At 51.0% G+C, this 22,476-nt stretch overlaps 1 pseudogene across 1 annotated transcript; it reads left to right on the forward strand.

Moving 5' to 3' along the window:
* The first annotated feature begins 358 nt into the window (after positions 1 to 358).
* Positions 359 to 22,231, forward strand: LOC309799124 (fatty-acid amide hydrolase 1-like; annotated as a pseudogene). Its single transcript has 13 exons — positions 359 to 382; positions 619 to 807; positions 9,597 to 9,711; positions 9,967 to 10,115; positions 10,429 to 10,646; positions 11,146 to 11,349; positions 12,992 to 13,032; positions 13,469 to 13,592; positions 14,514 to 14,611; positions 14,930 to 15,029; positions 16,666 to 16,776; positions 20,579 to 20,721; positions 22,103 to 22,231. The product of its transcript is annotated as a fatty-acid amide hydrolase 1-like (transcript).
* Positions 22,232 to 22,476: the final 245 nt, after the last annotated feature.

Below are 22,476 nucleotides of genomic sequence, written 5' to 3' on the forward strand. Positions count from 1 at the left end.
TGTGGCCTTGCTTTGGGAATCAGGAATGAAAGTCTAGCTGGGCTGGTGGGGGCAGGGGTGAGTGCTATGCCTGCCTGCCTCAGTCCTCACGTCCTTACATCATGTCCCCTGGGACGGATGCCTTCTGAGCTCTGCCTGCTCCCCACCCCCGGTGTCCCTTCCTTTTTTCTCTGCCTGAGCCCCAGACACCCGCAGAGTGAGCTGCTAACTCTGGGCGGCCGTGGGCTGTTCAGTCCTTCTCCCTGTGACCTATGAGCCATGTTAAGGGCATTGGCGATTATCCTTCAAGCCACAGGCAACCCCATCCAGAACTTGTGCGGGTCAGATTAGGGTGCTGGTGGGGTGTCTGATGGGTGGGATGGGGGAGGAGGACGTGAAGGAGGTGCGATCAGAGCCTGGTCACCTGCCCACCTGCAGTCTTGGGCTCCTCTTCAGGCTAGTTTCTGCCAAAGCCCCTTCTTCTGCACGGCCTGAGGAACAGGGGACTTTGTTCAGATAGAGGATAAGTCCAGATGGCAGTAAGAACTGGCTGGGAGGAGGTTGGGTTCTGTCAACACCTGGGACTGTGGCTCCTGCCCCTTTGGAGAACAGGCGTGGGAGTGTGCTCTGGCTGTGTAGCTGACAAATAAGAAGGCAGTGCTTTTGAGGAAGCAGATGGTGCATCCGCACGACGCCTGTGGCGGCTTGGCTGTCTTACTCGCTGGTGGTGCATCAGGCTCCAGCCCTGAGCAAGATCCCAGGGCGCAGAAGCGCGGAGAGGGGGCGCTGCAGCAGATGGCAGTCCTGGCACAATGTCCCCGGCAGCAGGTGAGCAGACATTGACCCCTGAGGCCCCCAGCCCTCAGTCCCAGTGGTGGGTCCCACCTCAGGACAGGGCCCCTACCGTTGCCCCATCTCCTTCAGAAGACAGGGAGCAGCCCCCGCCTCAGCTCCCCACCCTGGCTCCTTGTGTCCCTGTCAGTTCCTCCTCCATCTGTGTCCTTTGAGCCCCTTGAGGTCGGGGGCGGTGTATTTTCTTTTTCTCCCAGTGCCCAGCACAGGGCTCAGCAGCATTGTGGGTGTTTACCTGGGCTATTTGTTGAAATAAAATAAACTTATGGAGGTGATTGGAGGTAGGAGGCCAGGGCCCTTTCAGCCCCTGAGCACCCCCAGACCCCACTGGGACAGGACCCTGGTCTACACATTCTGCCTCTCACTGCCCCCCCCACCCCCGCCAGCACGGGGCTCTGCAAATGTTTGCTGAGCACATGACAGGCGCAAAGCACATGGGGTCACTGGAGATGGGGTCCTCCCAGGAAGCTATGTTTCTTAAAAGGGGGCTTGAACAGCTTGGCTGGGGTTAGTGCAAGGCACTGAGGCAAGTCACTGTGCCTGGGCTGGGCCTCGCAGTGAGGCGGTTTAGCTGCGGGTAAGTCAGCAAAGCCTTCCCAGAGTGGCAGAGGGAGCTGGGGAAGGAGAGGCATAGAGACAACTCTGCACCATGCCTGCAGTTTGCCGTGTGGCCTGCAGGATGTGACAGTCCCTTTCTGGGCCTTGGGCTCCCCAACTGCCCCAGGAGGGGTGGGCTGGTGATGTCTTGGGTGATAGTGACAGACTCCCTCTGGGAGCCCGGGGAGCGGGGGTTGGGGTAGTGCCTGAGGTGCTGTCCCCGTGCTCTGGAGTTCCTGAGTGTCCTCTGCTGTCCCCCAGACGGTGATTGATGGCCCAGGCAGCTTCTCTGCCCGAGCTGCTGCAGTTCCTGAGAATGTGTATTAATATTAATTGGGGCTAATTAGTTGGATAAATCAATCTGCCCCCAGAGAGCAGCTGCCCCTCCCTGGATGATGAGGAGGAAATCTGGGCTAATGGGGTTGCTGCGGCGAACCCGTGTGATGGAGAAGATTCCTGTGTGCGTGGGGAGGCCGCATCTGTGTGCAGTGGTGAGTTTAGGTTCCTTTACTGCAAACACCAGGGTCTGCTTGTGTGTGCCTCCTGCTGGCGTTTTATTGTGTGCTGGATGGGTGTGTGTCTGGCTGTACGCTGCTTGGGTTTGGTTACGAGCCTTGGTGTATGTGCCTGGCTGGGTGTGTACGTGTTACTGATTGGCATGTATTCATCTAGGTATGTACGGCTGGCTTGGGTCTGCATGTTTGGCTGAGTGTGTACACATGGTGTCGTGTGTCTGATGTGTGAGGAAGTCTGAGTCTGGGCATCTGGTTGGTGTAAGTGTGGGTGTCTGGGATAGGTAGTTATTGGCTGGGTACCTGGAGGGGCTTGTCTGATTGGTTGGAGGAGTGTAAAGTGTTTGGGGTGAGGTTATCCACGGTGTCTCCAGCCTTCCCTCAAGGCCTCTTGGCTCTCAGCACCTTATTCTCTTCCCAACATAGCTACACATGTCTGTCCTGGGCACCTTCCCAATCAGGTCACTCCTCTGCCAGGGTTACCCTCAAGGCCTCAGATGACCAGCTTTCTGACCCAGGCAGGTGGGAGGTTGAAACACAGGTCAAACCCTCACAGGATTCAAACAAATCCAATTCATTTCCATTTAGGAATATTTCACAAAGGATTTCCCCTGGGTCTTGCCTCTGCTGGACCCTGGGGACAGATTCATTATACAGATGAATCTGACATCTGACCCAGGCTTGCCTTAAAGAGGCTCCCGGTCTGGGTGGGGTATGATGGAAACAGAGCTGTGCAGACCACGAGGGGAGGCAGCTCAGCTGAGGGTGGAGAAGGCCAGACGCCCAGGGAGGTGTGGGGCTCAGCAGGAGGGGTGATCTCTTCTGTCTGGAGAGGGCTGGTGGGGAAGGCTTCACAGAGAGGTGGTGTTGGAACTAAGCCTTGCAGGATGTGTAGGAGTTTTCCAAAAGGAGGAAGGAACAGGAAAAGCAGTACCAGAGAGAGAAAAGCCTGAGATAAGGCAATGTTTCTATAGAATACTTAGAAAATAATATTTGTAGGGTCCACTGGCTGAAGGCTGCTGCCTAGGAGGCTCTGGTCACCTCAGGTGGAAAGTGGCCACCCCGAGGGTTGAGGGGTTTTATGACATTAAACATATTTAACAACCACTTTGGAAATATGAATAATAAATCAATCTACTAAAAACTTCAAAATATATTTTCTTTGATTTTCAAACCACACGTGGAGGCAGGACCAGCTGAGCGTGGAGAAGGCCCGACGTCCCTGGACCTGTGGGGCTCGGCAGGACGGGGTGATCTCTTCTACACTACAGGGTGGGCCAAAAAGTGCCTTCAGTTTTTTAAGTAAAAATAAAAGCCATATTTTTCATTTTCACCAGGAACTTTATTGAACGACGTATTCACCCTTTTGTTCCACTACCTTCTGCCATTTTTCAGGCAACTTCATAATTCCATCTTCCCAAAACTTTTTATCTTTTTGAGCAAAGAACTGTTCCAGGTGCCTTTTACAGTTTTCCAGGGAATTGAAATTTTTTTCACTAAGAGAATTTTGTGAAGACCAAAATAAATGGAAATCCGAAGGTGCAATGTCTGGTGACTATGGCAGATGAATCAGAACTTCCCAGCCAAGCTGTAACAGTTTTTGCCTGGTCATCAAAGAAACATGCAGTCTTGGGCTTCCCTGGTGGCACAGTGGTTAAGAATCCGCTGGCCAATGCAGGGGACACGGGTTCGAGCCCTGGTCTGGGAAGATCCCACATTGCCGCGGAGCAACTAAGCCCAAGCGCCACAACTACTGAGCCTGCGTGCCACAACTCCTGAAGTCCACGTGCCTAGAGCCCGTGCTCCGCAGCAAGAGAAGCCACCGCAGTGAGAAGCCCGTGCACCACAACGAAGAGGAGCCCCCACTCACCACAACTAGAGAAAGTCTGCACACATCAGCAAAGACCCAACGCAGCCAAAAATAAATAAATTAAATAATAAATGTATTTTTAAAAAAAAGAAACACGTGGTCTTGCATTATCCTGTTGGAAGATTATGCGTTTTCTGTTGACTAATTCTGGATGCTTTTCGTCGAGTGCCACTTTCAGTTGGTCTAATTGGGAGCAGTACTTGTTGGAATGAATCATTTGGCTTTCCGGAAGGAGCTCACAATAGAGGACACCCTTCCAATCCCACCATATACACAACATCACCTCTTTGGTTGAAGACTGGCCTTTGGTGTGGTTGTTGATGGTTCATTTTGCTTGCCCCATGATCTCTTCTGTTCCACATTATTGTACAGTATACACTTTTCATTGCCCGTCACAATTCGTTTTAAAAACGGAACATTTTTATGACGTTTCAGTAGAGACTTGCATGCGGAAATATGGTCAAGAAAGGTTTTTTCGCTTAACTTATGTCAACCCAAACATCAAAGCAATGAACATAACCAAGCTGGTGCAAATGACTTTCAACGCTTGATTTGGATATTTTGGTTATGTCAGCTATCTCTCACGTGGTATAACGTTGATTGTTCTCAATTATTGTTTTGATTTGATCACTATCAACTTCAACTGGTCTACCCGACTATGGAGCATCGTCCAGCGAGGAATCTCCAGTACTAGACTTCGCAAACCACTTTTGACACATTCGATCAGTCACAGCACCTTCTCCATACACTGCACAAATCTTTTTGTGTGTTTCAGTTGCATTTTTACCTTTCTTGAAATAAAACATAATATTGCCGAAAATGTTGCTTTTTTTCTTCTGTCTTCAATATTAAAATGGCTACACAGGGCTTCCCTGGTGGCGCAGTGGTTGAGAGTCCACCTGCCGATGCAGGGGACGCGGGTTCGTGCCCCGGTCTGGGAAGATCCCACATGCTGCGGAGCGGCTGGGCCCGTGAGCCATGGCTGCTGAGCCTGCACGTCCGGAGCCTGTGCTCCGCAACGGGAGAGGCCACGGCGGTGAGAGGCCCGCGTACCGCAAAAAAAAAAAAAAAAAAAAAAAAAGGCTACACAAAAATTCACCAATTTTGGTAAGTCTTTTTTTAAATGCAGGGTGATATGACAGCTGTCACATACAATCTAACAAAATTGTTTCAAATGAAGTTAAAGACAACTAAGTGCTACTAGAGCCATCTTATGGAAAAAAATGAACGACATTTTGGCCCACCCAGTATATACTAAAATGGCTTAAAAGCAATAGAAGTTGAGGCTCAATTCTTTCATCAGATTATTCTAATAATTTCCAAATAATTTGTTGATTTTTAGAAAATTTGTGGGGATTGTCTGATGTGGTTGTCATCTTTTGAAGATGTCCCTATCTTTCAAAGCTCTCTCAATAAACTGAGTCATTAGGTGACTTGCAGTCTCATTAAGTAGAGACTTTCTCTCAACACCAATGCATCCATTCTTGGGCTGAGTCTAGCTCAGCTTCTGCTGAAACAGTAGCAGTGACACTCGCAACTCCTAGGTCTTCTAATGCCCTCCGAGATTTTATATATTCAAGCATCTCTGTTGTCAACTAAGCCATAAAGCTGTTATTAGAATGTCATATAAATTACATCGAACCTGATCTCACAGGACTTGGGAGAACCTGTGTAACATGGTGGTTAAGAGTGTGGTAGTTAAGAGAGTGCTGGGCTGCCTGTGTTCGAATCCTGACTCTGATGCTTACATTTAAAATAATTTCTCTGTGCCTTAACCTCCTCCTCTCTACAATGGGGTGATGATTATAATTATAGTACACAAGTAAGTTAATAAATGTTTACAGTGGTTATACAGCAAACACTATCTAAGTGATAGTTCTCATTTTAGCAATAAAACTAATGTCCTTGCTGAGTGGGCTTTTAGTGAGTTTCGGTGAATTTATTCTAATAGATTTGTTCCGTTCATCAGGGTTGGTGAAAAGTTTCCTCAGGCCCTTGAAAGACCCCCACCCCAGCACTGGCAGAGGAGCAGTCCCAGCAGAGGCCTGCAGGGCCTCCATTTTTGTCTCCTGGCCTGCTCTCCCCACCTCTCCCCAGCTTCCCGAGAGGCTGCCATTTTCACCAGTGGCCACGCAAGGACAACTGCAGGGGAACGCTAGCCTCAGGGGTCCAGATGGACACCGGGCACTTGCCCTCAGGGTGCCACCAGGGGTGCCACCTCTCCAGGTAGCTATGTGGGAATCGGGGTTGGCGTTCAGTCTTGATGGGGTGTCCATGGACCGGCGAGTGCTGGGTGGTCCCTGATGGGGCTCGTGGGGCTCCTCAGGACTGGGGAGGGAAAGGCAAGGGATGAGCACAGGCTGGCCCTCCGTGGCCCCTGAGGGAGTCAGAGGCTGTGCCTAGAGGAGCCCTTTACTTGCTGGGCTGTGAAGAGAGGATGCAATCCCAGGGGAGGGGCTAGGGCAGCTGGGGTGGTGCAGTGCTCAGGGCAGTGGCTCTTTGCTAAGTGACTCAGAAGGATTTCAATATTTTTTAGGCACGGAGGGTGCAGCTGTTGAGGTGCATTCTAGCCAAATGCTCGCCCTGTCCAGGGTGATGCATATCCGGGCCCTCCTGAAAGTCCTTGTGTTACTGACTAGGGTTCTTGGCCTTCCCCAATCAATAGAAATTGACTAGAGGCCAGACAAGAAATGCAGGCAAGGCTTTATTGGGGCCCCTTCTGTAGTGGGGGGAGCAAGAACAAACAACATGTTCCCTTGCTTGCTCGCTCCCCGAAGGGGGGCAAGCTTGTTTCATATGTGGGGTGAGGGTAGGGGTGTGTCCAGGGATCAGGCCAGAGGGGTGGCTTAGGTGTTTTGCCCACCCTTTAGGTGGTGTTGTGTGCAGGGGGCATGCGCAGTACCCTGCTTTTGCTCCCGACACCCTGTTTTTGCTCCAGCTTCTTCAAAAGTGGCAGTTGGGTTTTTGGTCTCTTTGTAACTTTTGGGTCCAGAATTTGCCCCAACCGTGCATGTATGCAGTCATTTTTAGTCCCATACAGTTTCTTTGTATTTTGTTGCTGGAGGAGAGGTGTGTCCAGGTGCAAGCTCTGCAGCACAGCAGCAAAGGGGCCCAGGTCCCAGCAAAGGGTCCCAGGTCCCAGCCTGTCTCACTTGTGGCAAACAGGCTGGGGAGCTCTGAGCTGAGGCACGGAGATGGCAAAATGGCACAGTGAATAGAAGGATTGGGCAGCAGTATACGGGAGGGGAATAGGCAAGAAGAGGCTGGTGAGATGGGCTCACCGGGACCCAGGCAGAGAAAAGGCCTAGTGCAGTGCCTGGCACCCAGGAAGTACTTCATCAGAAAAGCTCCCCTCCCAAGAACCATTAGAGGGTAACGGTGAAGCTACAGATGACTTGGGCTTAAGTGTCCCCACCTTTATGACCTGGGGCAAGAAAGTTAACCTCTGTGTCCCAGTTGCCTTCATTGGTGAAATGGAAATGATAATAAAAGCACCCATTTAGGGCTTCCCTGGTGGCGCAGTGGTTGAGAGTCCGCCTGCCGATGCAGGGGACACGGGTTCGTGGCCCGGTCTGGGAAGATTCCACATGCCGTGGAGCAGCTGGGCCCGTGAGCCATGGCCGCTGAGCCTGCGCGTCCGGAGCCCGTGCTCCGCAACGGGAGAGGCCACAGCAGTGAGAGGCCCGCGTACCGCAAAAAAAAAAAAAAAACACAAAGCACCCATTTAAGGGTTTTGGTGAAGATTTAATGAAATGGGACAGGCAGAGTGCTTGACGTGTTCCTAGTGTTGTAAGTACTGGGTAACTGCGAATATTGGTGTATCTATGTGTGAACACGTTATATGTTTATGGTGAAAGCCTTTAAACCATCCTGAAGAGAATGGTGTTGCAACTTTATTCTGAGGGCAACTGGGACCTGTCGTCAGATTTGGGTTTTATAAGTTCTGGAAAGGATCACCCAGGCTGTAGTGAAGAGGCTGAGCTGGAGGGGTAGAGTCTAGAGGCAGGGAGGCCAGTGAGGAGGCTGTAAGAAAACTGAGAGACAGAGAAGGTTCTAGGCAAGAAGGAGTCCGAGGTGGGAGATTTGAAGGAGGCAGGACCACCTATTGGCATTGTGTGTGGATAACAGAATGGTCACTGGGGCTGCACAGGCCGGTGTGAATCCAGGTCCTTGGATAAACTGCTCTCTGTGCTTCAGTGTCTTCTGTAAAATGAGGAAATAACATGACCTACTTCCTAGGGTTGTTGTGAGGAGTAATATGAACTATTATATGTAAAATGCTTGGAATGGGGCCTGGCACGTATGAAGTGTTGTAACACATCTATCTTACATGTGATTGTGTTAGCATTTATCAATCCATGGTCAGAACTTGGGTCTGTCAATATTATAACGTAGGATGAGTGTGTTTCGTGTTTGGTAATTGCAATGATTGTTGCTTTTCTTGTGGTCATCCATTTACAATGCTTGGTGTTTTATACAAATAAAATAGAGTGTGTGTGTGTGAAAAGAAAAAAAAAACAAAACTTGGGTCTGAGGATCCAGGGTGATCTTGAGGTTCACTGCATGGGTGACACAAGTATCATCAGTTGGGAATCTCATGAAGAAGAACAGGTTTGACAGAAAAATGATGAGTCCTGGATGACTGTGGGTCCGTGGGTGGGTAAATGGGTTTGAGGCCTGGTGGGAGGTGGGCCTGGACTGGAGAAATGGGGAGATCTGGGCACTGTGGGGCCCATGTGGCCGCTGAGGTTGCCCAGGGAAGGTGGACAGGTAAGGAGAGAGGAGGGCCAGAGGAGACTGAGCAGGAATTGCTGGAGAACAGGGGAAAGTCAGGGGAGTTGAGGGCAGGGAGAGTTTCCAAAAGGAAGGTGTCTCAGAGTCAGATGCTGCAGAGGAGAATAAGATGAGGACTAGGAAGAATCCAAGAAGCCTTGGAGCCCCCAACCTCCCAAGAAAACCCCTTTGTCTCCCCCTGCTCCCCTCCAGGACCAAGAAAGCTCCACCCAACCCACACTCCAGCTTGCCAGCGGCAGGGTCTCAGCTGGGACCGTGGAGGGCAGAGGGAGACAGCTTCGCCTTCTTGAGGGCCCACTGTGTGCTAGGTCCTTGTCACATCACCCTTGCTCCTGACTGGAGTCCTGAGGGCTGATTCAGGCCCTCCCTCACACCCTGAAGGGCTGAGCTTAGAGCAGCTGGGGGGCTTGTCTGTGCTCACCTGCATGGCTGACTCCTGATTGACTTCCGGTCCTTTCCTCTCTGAGGAGACCTAGGCCATGGGAGGGGAGCTGACCAGTGCTGTGGTCAAGGCTGGCTCCTAGCTCTCCTGCCACCCACGCTGGATCTTGCCCTTCCCCAAGGTCAGACCAGCAGGAGTGGGAGGACTGGAGAAGAAGGAAAGGTGGGATGCTGGGCTGAGCCCTGAAGGCAAACCTCACAGAACTGAGCCTCACTTTCTGTAACCCCTGTGTCCCAAGATGTGCCTGTAGAGTCACTCCCACTCCACTGGTGTCCCTGCTGGATAGCAGTATGAGGAAGGGGGCAGGCCTTCTCTGTGCCAGGCCCTGGGCTGGACTCTGGGGAGGCAGACACAGAAGAGGACACCTGTGTCCCTGTAGGGCTTTCATGCCAACTGGGAGACAGACCAGGAGATGTCTTTTATGCTAAGGATGAGCACAGGAACATGTGATGAGCACACCGTGTCCACTGGGATATGTGGGCATGATGTTGAATGTGTGGGGGGCCCTGAGTGGAGCAGTATGACATCTGCCCGCCCCCCAACTCCACAGGAGCCAGAGCTGGACCCCAAGCCCATTCTTGGAGCTGCCCCAGAAGAAGCTGGCCCAGAAGCTGCGGGCTGACAAGCTGAGTCTGGAGAGCGTCCTCTGCAGCTACCTGGGCCGGGGGGGAGGTTGGGGTCAGGGCCCAACCCTGGGGCTCTGGGTGGAGTGGGGGATGTCACCCGTCGTTGTTCTGCTTAGAGGAGTTGGGGGACAGGTGTGACCCTGTGGCGCTGCAGCCAGCTTGGGAGGTGACTCGTGCCACAGTCATCTGTCACTTCTGCTCTGAGTCAGGGTGGGCAGAGGGGATGGGGTGATTCAGTGCCCTGTGCCTGGCCACCCCCTGAGCCCACCTCTGGTCTCCCTCAGTGCTGCTCAGGCACTGAAAGTGAACCAGGAGGTGAACTGCCTGACAGAGGTCCTGGGGGAATGGAGGAACAACTGCAGGCATTGAAGAAGATGAAGAAGAGGGAGCGAGGCCTTCTCTGCGGGGTCCCCATCAGCCTCAAGGCTACCTATGACTGCGTGGTGAGCCCTGGGGGTACACGTGCATGTATACACATGAGCATCTGAGTGTGTGACATTGGGCAAGTTACTTAATCGAGGCTGTACAGTTAGAACGTGGCCAACTGGGAAACCGAACTAGCGGTCAGGCTCCCAAACGCCATCTCTTAACCACCGTGCTCTTCTGCCATCTGTGAATCCTTCTAAGGGTGCAGCACCTGTGTCTCAGAGGGCAAGAGAATGTGTGTGAGTGCGAGCGGAGTGGGGATGAGAGTCTGTCCGCTGGCTGATTCCACCCTGGCCCCCAGGGGCTGGAGCTCATGTCACTTCTCTGCAGGGCCATGACTCGACATGTGGCCTGGCCCAGTTCCTGGAGAAGCCCGTGGCCAAGGATGGGATCATTGTGAAAGGGCTCAAGGCCCGGGTAGCCATTCCCTTCGTTAAGACCAACTTCCCCCAGACACTGTTCAGTTCTTTGCAACAGGCAGGCCGGGGCCGGGGCTGGGCCCAGGACAAAGAAGCAGGTGAGAGTCCAGACTCAGGGCTGAGGGTGAGGTGAGGGCCGGTCACGCAGACTTTGGCACCGAGGTTCTTGGGCAAGTCTTCTCTGCCCTCTGAGCCTCAACTTCCTCATCTGACAACGTGTGGGTGGACTCCATGCTCCCTAAGGGCCCTCAGGTCCCAAGGTTCTGAAAAGTTACATCTCTGTTTCTATTCCAGCTTCTCTCTAATTGTTCTTATTCTCTATTCTCCTCCCCTCCCCTGCACCCCACTCAGCTGTTGGTGTATCTATTTCTATCTGTTTTTGGAACCTGTTCCCAGTTCTGATAGCAGAGCTGTGGGCTCCTTGATCCTTATTTGAGGAGTTGTGGTTGGTCTCTTGCTGCAGCAGCCCCTCACCTCAGCTGAAGGGACACCAGGAGGTTTCCAGTCCCCGGGGTGGAGCTCACCAGCCCTGGGGGTGACTCTGTGGGAGGTCGGCCTCTCTGTGGGCGGGCCAGACTTCTCCAGTTAAACCTTCCCCTCCCAGCCCCTTTTCTTCTGCTTCCTTCAGCTTTGATTGCAGCAACCCCATCCATGCACAGATTCAACCCTTTGAACTTAAAGAAGACACATGGGGGCTCCTCAGGGGGTGAGGGAGCTCTCCTGGCAGGAGGGAATTCCATCTGGGCATGGGTACCAACACTGGTGGCAGTGTCTGCATTCCAGCCAGCTTTTGTGGTGTCTGTGGCCTTCGGACCACAGGATACTGCCTCAGGTACTCGGTGGTGGGTTCCTCCAGCCCAGCCTGGAGGAACTAAGGGTCTGGTCCGCACATCAACTCTCATTAGCTCAGTACTAGGGGAAGTGGGTGAAGGTAGGAGGGGTTCAAATAACTCCTGCCTCAGTCACAGCTAAACACACCATGTTTGGTATGGGTGGCAGTGGAATAGACTGTCCACTCATTCATTACTTCATTAATTCATTTGTCTGTATATGCATCCATCTACCTACCCTTCCCCTTACTCATACATCAACCCATCCATTTATCCATCTATAACAATTTCTCATCCATTCATCCACCCATGCAGTCATCATCCCAGTCTCTATCTATCAAGCAATTTCACCATTCATCTGCCATTTAATTTATTGGACAAAGGCAGACACTGTACTAGGTACTTGGGATGCATCAGTGAACAAAATGGACAAATATCCCAGCCCTTGAAGAACTTACACACATCCTTCCTTCCATTCGTTCATTCATTCATCCATTCATCCATTTATCTCTCCATCCATCCACTCAACTGGCCATCAGTCAATCCATATTTGCCTCCATTCATCCATCCACCCACCTCTCCATACGTATTTCCATTAATCTTTCCATCTATCTTGCATTCATCCGTACATCTATCCACCCCTCCACCTATCTTTCAACCCCACTCTGAGTACCTACATTTTGTGGGCCCTGTAATGGGGACACAGAACACTCTCAGACCTAGCCCCTGGCCCTATTGTGCTCTTAGACATCTGAATGGCTTAGTCAGCAAGTGATCGAGGCTCTAAGAGAGGGTCAAATCTTGTGGGAACTTACAGGATGAAGCTGACGTTTTCTACAATAGAGATTTATTAAAAGCTTAGATTTTAAATTTTCAGAGGCAGGTCAAAGGCAGGGAAGGCTTCCTGGAGGAGGCAGCATTTGAGCCTGGATTTTTAAAATTAATTTATTAATTTATTTATTTATTTTTGGCTGCGTTGGATCTTCGTTGCTGCACGCGGGCTTTCCCCAGCTGCGGCGAGCGCGGGCCATTCTTTGTTGCTGGGCGCAGGCTCCACACTGCAGTGGCCTCTCCCGTTGCAGAGCACAGGCCCTAGGTGCATGGGCTTCAGTAGTTGTGGTGCAAGGGCTTCAGCAGTTGTGGCACATGGGCTCAGTAGCTGTGGCTCATGGACTCCAGAGCACAGGCTCAGCAGCTGTGGCGCATGGGCTTAGTTGCTCCGCAGCTCATGGGATCCTCCTGGACCAGGGATTGAACCCGTGTCCCCTGCATTGGCAGGCAGAGTCTTAACCACTGAGCCACAAGGGAAGTCCCTTGAGCTTGGTTTTGAAGGATGGACATGCAGAGCTGGAGTGACATCTAGAAGGCTGTAATTCTGTAAGCAGCCTATTTTGCCTGGAGCAATATGGGTGTGTGGAAAGGGGAAGTTCTGGAAGGAGTTGATATTTTAGAGCCTTGAAGGGCAGTCAAAGAGCTCAGATTTATGCTGTGGGCAGTAGAAAGTCATGGGAGGGTTTGAAATAGCTCCCATTCTTGTGTGCTGGGTCCCAGGGGAGTGCACTGGTTGGGTGCTCAAGCCTCTTTGGCACCCAAGTCTTTCCCTTCAGGTGCTGAGCTGGGCTCTGGGTGGGCGGGGTTTTGCAGCTACTCCGGAGTTGCCTCTGCTGTCAAGGGCAGGAAATCAGGTGAGGTCTTGTCTGCCTCTGGCCACATCCATTCAAAGACAAACCTGCCTGCCTTTCTCCAAGGACTTTTCACTTGTCCTGTATCTCAGACAGACTGGCCCCACTGGTGATCAAGGAATCTGGGAGAAGGTTCTGCGTGGCTCCCTAGTCCAGTGACCCTTGCCCCACTGAGAGGAGCTTCCTGTTCTTTAGCTTTAACGTCTCCTAGCGGTCTCTTGATGTTCTGCCCCAGATGAGGGTCTCCTTTCAGGCACTAGAGTCGCTTTAGCCAGTCTGCCGACTCCACCCGTCCTCAACCCCTGACCCAGCTTGGCCCCAGGACCTCTTCCTTTTGCTTTGATCACAGCCTGGGTCCCACCCTCCGAGGCTAGGCAGTTGGGGTCCCCAGAGCAGAAAGGATGTGGTGTATCTGCCTCCCTCTGCCCCCTCTGTGCAGTGACCACAGCGGCTGGCCCCATGGCCTGGGACGTGAAGAGCCTGGTGCTGTGCCTGCGAGTGCTGCTGATTGAAGACGTTCACCCGCTGCACCCCACCATGCCCCCCTGCCCTTCAGGGAGGAGGTGAGCCAGGTGGAGGGCAGACCTGGGGGGCTCCCTCCCCCCCGCCCCTCATTCCTCATTGGCAGGTCTGCTGTCTGACCATCCCCTGTGAAGCCCTCCTTTCTCAGCCCAGGGTGCAGTGAGCAGGAAGCCCACATGCTCAGTCAGCCAGCTGGATGCCCACTGCTTTGGCTTCTCTGTTGCCCTGAGCCGTAGAAGATATTACCCCCAGAGAGGGAGGGACTCCAGCATCATATACCCAACACACACAGACAGCGTACTCAGCAAGTGTGGTTTAGAGGCTGGTATCGAGTGAAGCTGGGCCTTTAGGCCTCTGGGTAACCCTGGGCAAGTCACGTCGCTTCTCTAGGCCTCAGTCTCCACACTGGTACAATGAAGAGGTTGGACCAGAAGACTGATGGGGTGGAGGTGGGAGCAGGGTGGGCCCCACCCTGTGAGGAAGGCATCCCCCTTCAGTGGTGGGGACTCTGGGGCTCACACCTATGATTCCCATAGCCGGGGTTTCTGTTGCCTCCATCAAATGGCTGTAAGGAGCGCTCTGTCCTCGAAATCCCCCCTCCCCCACCTCCCACGCCCCTGCGGCCCTGCCTTCCCTTTGAGAATTGCCCAGCCAGTCTCTTCACCCCCCTGAGCCTCAGGTTTCTACCACACCGGGTGGCTGTGCAGGTTAAGTGAGCTCACAGTAAAGCACTTGGCAAGGGGCTGCGTCACAGCTAAATAGGCAGCTCGAATTCTGTCTCATCTCTGTGTGGGCTGAGGGAGTGGGCATGGCACGAGGCTTCTCATGCCCCGCTGCGGGGCTGAGGCGGATGGAGGTGAGGGGTGAGGTGGTACCCTCTCTCTAAATCCTGAGGGATGCAGAGAGAACACAGGGCAGAGCAGGAGGAGCTCCAGGCCCTGACTCGGCCTCTGTCTCCCCAGGTCATCCCCTTCACTATCCCCCGTGCTGTGTATGCCTTCTTACACCTGTACGGCGGGGGTCTGTTTGCTGAGGGAGGGGCCAGTCTTCTGGAGAAGCTGTACGTCTGCTGGGACTCAGATATGGCGCATGGTGGAAATGGGGAGGGGGCTGGTGGCAACCTGAGCCCTAGGAGGGGAGCTGTGGGCCTGGGCTGGTGGGATGCCTCTGGCTAATTGTGTGACCTTATGCAGCAAGTCACCCACTCAGGCCCCGTCTTCAGGACGCACACATTCCAGGGGTGGTGCTGGTGGGAACAGAGTGTTTCTTTGGGTCTGACCTCCCTCTGTGGCTTATCTACCGAGGGGAAGCTGGGCGGTGGGAGCCAGCTGGTGGCTGAAGGCTGTAACTGACCAGCTCTGTGTCTGTGGTTCCTCAGTAAGGGGGACATTGTGGACCCCAACATGAAGGACACGGTCAGCCAGCTCCGCCTGCCAGACCCACTCAAGTGTTTCTTGGCGTGGATCCTGAAGTACATGGTGAGTGTGGGCCCAGAGCGGGAGGGACTCAGGGGCCCAGAGAGGACAGGGGCTCAAAAAGGGGAGGGGGCTCCCAGGGGGGTGAGGTCGGGTCAGAGAGGAAGAGGAGGCCCAGAGAATGTGGTGGTTCAGAGAAGGGCTCAATGGGAGAGGAACTGAAAGAGGGGGGATGGGGCCAAAAGAGAGGAGTGCTCTCAGAGAGGGGAGGGGGCTTCAGAGAGGCTCAGCCAGGGGGAGTGTCAGTGCGAGGGAAGGGGATTTAGAGCAGGTGGGGCCTAGAGGGGGCCCAGGGCTTGGTGCGGTGGTTAGGGGCTTAGGGACAAGCAGAGCAGAGTTGCTCTTCCTGGACCCCCGTCCCGGGCAGGCTGGTGTTGCCCTGTGGTTTCTAAAGTTGGTCTCCGCCTCTCTCCCCACCTCTGGGAGCCCCGGACTGGCCAGAATTTGGAAGAGATTCGTTAAGTGGGGTGAGTAGTCGAGTCTCCTCAGGTCCAGCTCACAAGGGTTTTCCATGGGAATTGGATGAGTGTCATGTGGCTGGTGGGGGCTTGTCTGCTGGGGACAGGGCTGTTGAGACTTTGGGATCTAATTAGGGTTTTAGAGTCATGCCTGACATGGGGTTAGATTTAGACTTTTGGGTGTGGCTGGGACCGGGGCTGGGTTAGAACTGGAGTTGAGCTCTGAGTGCATGCTAGAATTGGGTTAAGCTGGGATAAAGGCTGGGCCTGAGTTGAGGTTAGGTTTGGGTTTGGGTTGGGGTTAAGGTTGGAACTGGGGTGGGGATGTGGCTGGGAGAGGAGGCTGGTTTGGGCTTGGCCTTGCTGTTGGGCTTGGCCTGGTGTGCTTGGAGTTGAGGTGCTGTTTGGAATTGGGGCTGGAGCAGCCTGAAGGCTGACCTGGGGCCTCGCAGTTTAGGGGAGGGGACCTGTGGTTTTGAGGGGGACTGTGGGTCCCTTTGGCTGGTGGTGGTGGTAGGGCTCTGATCAGGGGATGTGTACTCTTGGGAACATTGGACAGGCAAGGTGTCTTGTCCAGGGGACAAGATACAGGGTGATTTCCTGTATCGGCTGCCAGCTGATATGCAGCCGGCATTGAGGCCAGACCCTGCCTCCTGGGTGTCATGTCCCCATTTGTATGAAAAGGAGTCCTCCCGTGCTGACCTTTGGACTTCTCAGTCTTCCCCATTCCCCAAGGACACCCAAGGACACCCAAGAAACTGTGAGAGCAGCACACAGCAGTGGAGGCGATGTATGCCTGGGGAGACCTTGAGGGACTGCTGGAACAGGGGCAGTAGACACCTGAGTGATGACAGGAGTAGCCCAACAGGGGGTAGATCTCTGTCTTGGCCGGCAGGGCATGCCCAGCTGCACCAGGATGGTGACCTAGGAGGTTAATGTAGTCTGCCTCCCTGGGGCCAGGTTGATGCATTGTCCCCAAATCACTGTAGCTTCAGATTCCCCTTCCCATCCCTTCGCCTTGGCCCCTGGGAAGACCCTGACATCCCCCCATCCTGCCCCCATCTCAGTCTGCATCTCACAGCCTGGGCATTCTTCCAACTTGGCCTGGCAACACCTGACCTTGTCCTGAAAACACTGACCTCTGCCAGTCTTACCCCTCCTGCCCACCACTATCCCTGCAGGAATATCAGCAAGAGTTCATAGCCAAGTGGATGTCTCTGGACCTGGACATGTTGCTGGCACCAGCTCTGGAGACCCTGCCTTCTATATCAGCTATCCTGCCATGGCATCAAGTGAGAGGGCACTGAGTCTTGGCGGGGGTGGGGGTGGGGGTGGGGGTTGAGACTAGGAGTCCAGGACCTTTGAGTCCTGCCACAGCCTCTGTGGCCTTGACCTCTGATGCTATTCACTATTTTTAAAATGTTTCTTAAGTTGAGAAAAAATTCAGGTTACATAAATTCACCATTTAAAGCGTACAACTCAGTGGTTTTTAGTATATTCAGAATGTCATGCAACCACCACCACTATCTAGTTCCAGAACATTTTCATCATCCTGAAAAGAAACCCTGTACCTGTTAGCACTCACTCCCAGTTTCCATTCACTTTTTTTTTTTCTGTTTTCTTTTGGCCGCATCCTGCGCTTGTGGGGTCTTAGTTCCCGGACCAGGGATCAAACCCGTGGCCTCTGCAGTGGAAGTGTGGAGTCCTAACCACTGGACCACCAGGGAATTCCCTCCACTCACTTTTTAAATGAACTTTATTGGAGTATAATTTACATGCAGTAAAACTCACCAATTTTGAGTAACTTGATGAATTTTAACAAATGTATATATACATGTATAACCACCACCATAATCAAAATATAGACTATTTCCATCATCCTCCAAATTTCCCTCATGTCCTGTTGCAGTTCACCCCACCCCTACATCCAGCAACCACTGGTCTGCCTTCTGTCACTATGGTTTTGCCTCTTCTAGGATTTCATATAAATGGAATCATGAGGTATGAAGCTTGGGGGTCTGACTTCTTTCTCTTAGCATATCCATTCACTCTTTTTTTAAAAAAAATATTACATTTTAAAATTTTATTTATTTATTTATTTAGGCTGCACTGGGTCTTAGTTGCAGCATGTGGGTGGGATCTTCCTTGCGGCATGCGGGATCTTTAGTTGCGGCATGCGGGATCTTTTAGTTGCAACATGCAGACTTCTTAGTTGCGGCATGCATGTGGGATCTAGTTCCCCGACCACGGATCAAACCCGGACCCCCTGCATTGGGAACACAGAGTCTCACCCACTGGACCACCGGGGAAATCCTCAAATGTTACGTTTTTATTTTTATTTATTTTTTGGCCCCATGGCATTTGGGATCTTAGTTTCCTGACCAGGGATTGAACCCGCGCCCCTTGCAGTGGAAACGCAGAGTCTTAACCACTGGACCACCAGGGAAGTCCCCCCCATTCACTCTTAACATGCTTTCTGCTGCCTCACTTACAAAGGTGGCCTCAGCCCAGCCCACCTGCAAATGCAAGCCTCAGCACAGGGCAGCAACCCATCCCCAGTGCAGGTGCAGGTCTCAGAGGTGACACCGTGCAGAATGCAAACCCACCTCAAGCCTGGAGTCCTCTCCTCTGGGTTCCCCCACGTGGCTGCCCAAAGGCACACCCCACACCTGGCTCTGCTCTAGTGCCCTCTGTCCACCTCACTGCTGCTTTGATGCTCACTCCCTGCACACAGGTGGCTGCTGGGAGGAGCTGCCTTTTCAACTCAGGATTGCATTGCGCACTCCAGCCCTCTTGGAGCCCCATGTACTGGAGGGCATGGCTGAATCCTCTGCCGCCCACTAGCTGTGTACCTATGTACCTGTCTGCCACCTCGGTTTCCCATTTGTACATGCGGGATAGTAATCCCCATCTCACGGGGTGGAGAAGAGTCAAGGACTCAGCAACACAGAGAGGGGAGCACAGTGCCTGGCACTTGAGTAAGGCTTTGCAGAGCGGATTCTTTTTTTTTTTTTAATTTTTACTGGAGTACAGTTGATTTCAATGTTGTGTTAGTTTCAGATGTACAGCAAAGTGAATCAGTTATATATATATATATAATAATAATCAGTTATATATATATCCACTCTTAGATTCTTTTCCCATATAGGCCATTACAGAGTATTGAATAGAGTTCTCTGTGCTATACAGCAGGTTCTTATTAGTTATCTATTTTATATATAGTAGTGTGTATATGTCAATCCCAATCTCCCAATTTATCCCTGCCCCCCCATCCCCTGGTGATCATAAGTTTGTTTTCTACATTTGTGACTGTACTCCTGTTTTGTAGATAAGTTCATTTGTATCTTTTTTTTTTAAGATTCCACATATAAATGATATCATATGATGTCTTTCTTTATCTGACTTACCTCACTCAGTATGACAGTCTCTAGGTCCATCTATGTTGCTACAAATGGCATTATTTCATTCTTTTTATAGCTGAGTAATATTCCATTGTATATATGTACCACATCTTCTTTATCCATTCCTCTGTTGATGGACACTTAGGTTGCTTCCATGTCCTGGCTATTGTAAATTGTGCTGCAATGAACATTGGGGTGCATGTGTCTTTTTGAATTATGGTTTTCTCAGGGTATATGCCCAGTAATGGGATTGCTGGGTCGTATGGTAGTTCTATTTTTAGTTTTTTTTTTGTTTTTTTTTTTTTCAATGGATAACCAATGGTAGTTTTTACTGAGTTAGTAGTACTGAGAAATAAACATACATTATTACTAGACTTGACTGAGGACTATCATTCAACCTCATACTAAGAAGTCTTGCTATCAAGAACTTTACAAGAAAGGTTGCAAGTCTTCTCCAGCAAACACCCATGCACGTGACTTTAACTCCTAGAGTTTTTAGGAAGAACTTTCTGATTTCAGTTATCACCAAAGTTATTGAGGCCAGGGGTATTCAATTAAGTATTTTATGACATTGTTATTGTGATTCTTTTTTTTTTTATTAGTTTCTGCTTTATAACAAAGTGAATCAGTCATACACATACATCTGTTCCCACATCCCTTCCCTCATGCATCTCCCTCCCTCCCACCCTCCCCATCCCACCCCTCCAGGTGGTCACAAAGCACCGAGCTGATCTCCCTGTGCCATGCGGCCACTTCCCACCATCTATCTACCCCACGTTTGGTAGTGTATATATGTCCATGCCTCTCTTTCGCTTTGTCACAGCTTACCCTTCCCCCTCCCCATATCCTCAAGTCCATTCTCAAGTAGGTCTGTGTCTTTATTCCCGTTTTACCCCTAGGTTCTTCATGACATTTTTTTTTTTAAATTCCGTATATGTGTGTTAGCATACGGTATTTGTCTTTCTCTTTCTGACTTACTTCACTCTGTATGACAGACTCTAGGTCTATCCACCTCATTACAAATAGCTCAGTTTCGTTTCTTTTTATGGCTGAGTAATATTCCATTGTATATATGTGCCACATCTTCTTTATCCATTCATCCGATGATGGACACTTAGGTTGTTTCCAGCTCCGGGCTATTGTGAATAGAGCTGCAATGAACATTTTGGTACATGTCTCTTTTTGAATTATGGTTTTCTCAGGGTATATGCCTAGTAGTGGGATTGCTGGGTCATATGGTAGTTCTATTTTTAGTTTTTTAAGGAACCTCCATACTGTTCTCCACAGTGGCTGCATCAATTTACATTCCCACCAACAGTGCAAGAGGGTTCTCTTTTCTCCACACCCTCTCCAGCATTTATTGTTCGTAGATTTTTTGATGATGGCCCTTTGGACTGGTGTGAGGTGATACCTCATTGTAGTTTTGATTTACATTTCTCTAATAATTAGTGATGTTGGGCATCTTTTCATGTGCGTTTTGGCCATGTGTACAGAGCGGATTCTGATTTTCTCCTTCCCTCCACTGTGGGGAGCAGGAGACAGTGGTCAGGCCCACCCCCTGCACTGAACTGGCTACTACAAGCAGAGGGCTGCAGTTCCAAGAAGGACCCTGAGGGAGTGCTCACCCACATTCTTTCCCACTGAGTCTTTTCTGAGCAGATAATTTTCTGGGCTTACCTGGATCTTCCTACAGGTAGATCTTCCTACTTGGCCCTGTACAACATCCTGAATTTCCCTGCCAGTGTGGTGCCCGTCACCACCGTGATGCTACAGGATGAGGAGGAACTGGCCTTCTACAGGAGCTACTACAGAGATCGTTCCGACAAAAATTTCCAGGTCAGTTTCCCTCTCTGCTTCTCTCCCTGTTGGGGTGGGGCCGTTCATTCCTGGTGTTTACCCTTTACGACTTCAGATGGAGTTTCACCCCATCCCTGAGGACACACTATTTGACCTCCAAGTCAACCTCTGTCCTTGTCAGGGGAGAATACTTTGCAAAAGCAGTGGTTTCCTTAACACTTCTGTAGGGAAAGTTGATCCCGGAGGCAGGGTAGGTGGAGCAGGGCGAAGGTCCCTGGTTAGGAGCTTACTCTGTAACTGAACTGGACACTGACCCTCTCTGGGCCTCAGTTTCTTCCCCAGGAAAACGGGATTTAAAACATCTACCTTGTGGGTTTGTGCTAAAGTTTAAATGGAAAAAGAGTGAAGCAATTAACATAATGCCTTGTATGTAGGAAGTGTTCAATAAACGCTACTATTACTAATTCAGAGAGCGCTTCACAAAGGAAATATTTCCATGGGCCTATTTAATTCATGGTCTAAAATAACAACCCTGACTTGGGTGAGAGAGAGGAAGAGAGAGAGGGAAAGAGAGAGACTGGCTCTGAAAAGTATGCATGTGTCTGAGTCAGACATTAAGTAACTTATTTTTTCTGGAAATTGATTTTAGTGCTAGAGTTACCCAGTGGAACTGCTGACCTGAATTCTGAGAAGATAACAATAATGATACTATCTAATGTGTTTTGAGCTCTTACTCTGTTCCAAGAGCTGTTTAAAAGTGCTGTATATATATTAAATCATTAAATCCCATAACTGTCCTGTGAGGTTTTGCAAATGAGGAAATGGAAGCACAGACAAGTTAAGGGACTTGACCAAAGCCACACACCCAGCTGAAGTGAAGGAGCCAGGACTTGAAGCCATGTGACCTGGCTCCAGAGACAAAGGCAAATAAGGGCTTATATGATATCATCATAAAGCAATGAAAACATGTTTGAATGCCTACAACTATGCTTGGATTTCATGGCAGGGACTCAGGCTCAGCCCCTATGTTCCTGGGCCTGTGTTTGGGGTCAAGGCACCCCTTTCATTGCAGAAGTGTAATGAGACTCTGGGTCATGAATTTGCACATTCTTCTTTCCTTTGCTGAGAACACTGGGGTGGATACTCGGTTTTATATTTCATCCTTATAGTCAGCTCTCTACACAGGGAGCAAGTTTTATATCTTAACCCTGGAGAATTGTAGCCAAAGCAGAACTGTTTTCCCAGGTTTTGCTGAGAGCTGAGGAAGCCTGGAAATCTAAGATCCAGGACATCTCTACCTTAATATAGACTGGGGTGAGATATTTGGATTAATGCACACCTAAAGGTGGTGAGGAAGGCTGGACAAGGGGTCTGTGAGCAGGAAGCAGGCTCTGAGTCCACAGACTCTCTCTCTATGCAGGTGGTGAGAGGATCTGTGGGGCTTTCGGCGGCTGTGCAGTGCACCGCTTTGCCATGAGAAGAGGAACTGTGTCTCCGGTTCATGAAGGAGGTGGAGGCCTTGGTCAAGAGGCACAGGGAATTCAAGTGACAAGACACTCCTTCTCCTGGAGGCCTTTCTACATCCTCACCTAAGTCTGCTCTCGATGTCCCTTCCTTCTCATGAGTACCAGATCTGCCTCATTTCTCCTCCTCCTGGAAGCCCACCAGTTTTTCTTTGTTATCCCTCTGCATGTCTGCTCAATACAGACACCTCAGATTATCCCAAGATAGGGAAGAGGATGAAGTGCTTAATAAACATTTTGACTGGCCAGCCTCGTGATCTCTGGTCTAGGT

Source organism: Mesoplodon mirus (genome assembly GCF_964341445.2).
Source record: "Mesoplodon mirus genome assembly, chromosome: 3".
Taxonomy (NCBI): Eukaryota; Metazoa; Chordata; class Mammalia; order Artiodactyla; family Ziphiidae; genus Mesoplodon; species Mesoplodon mirus.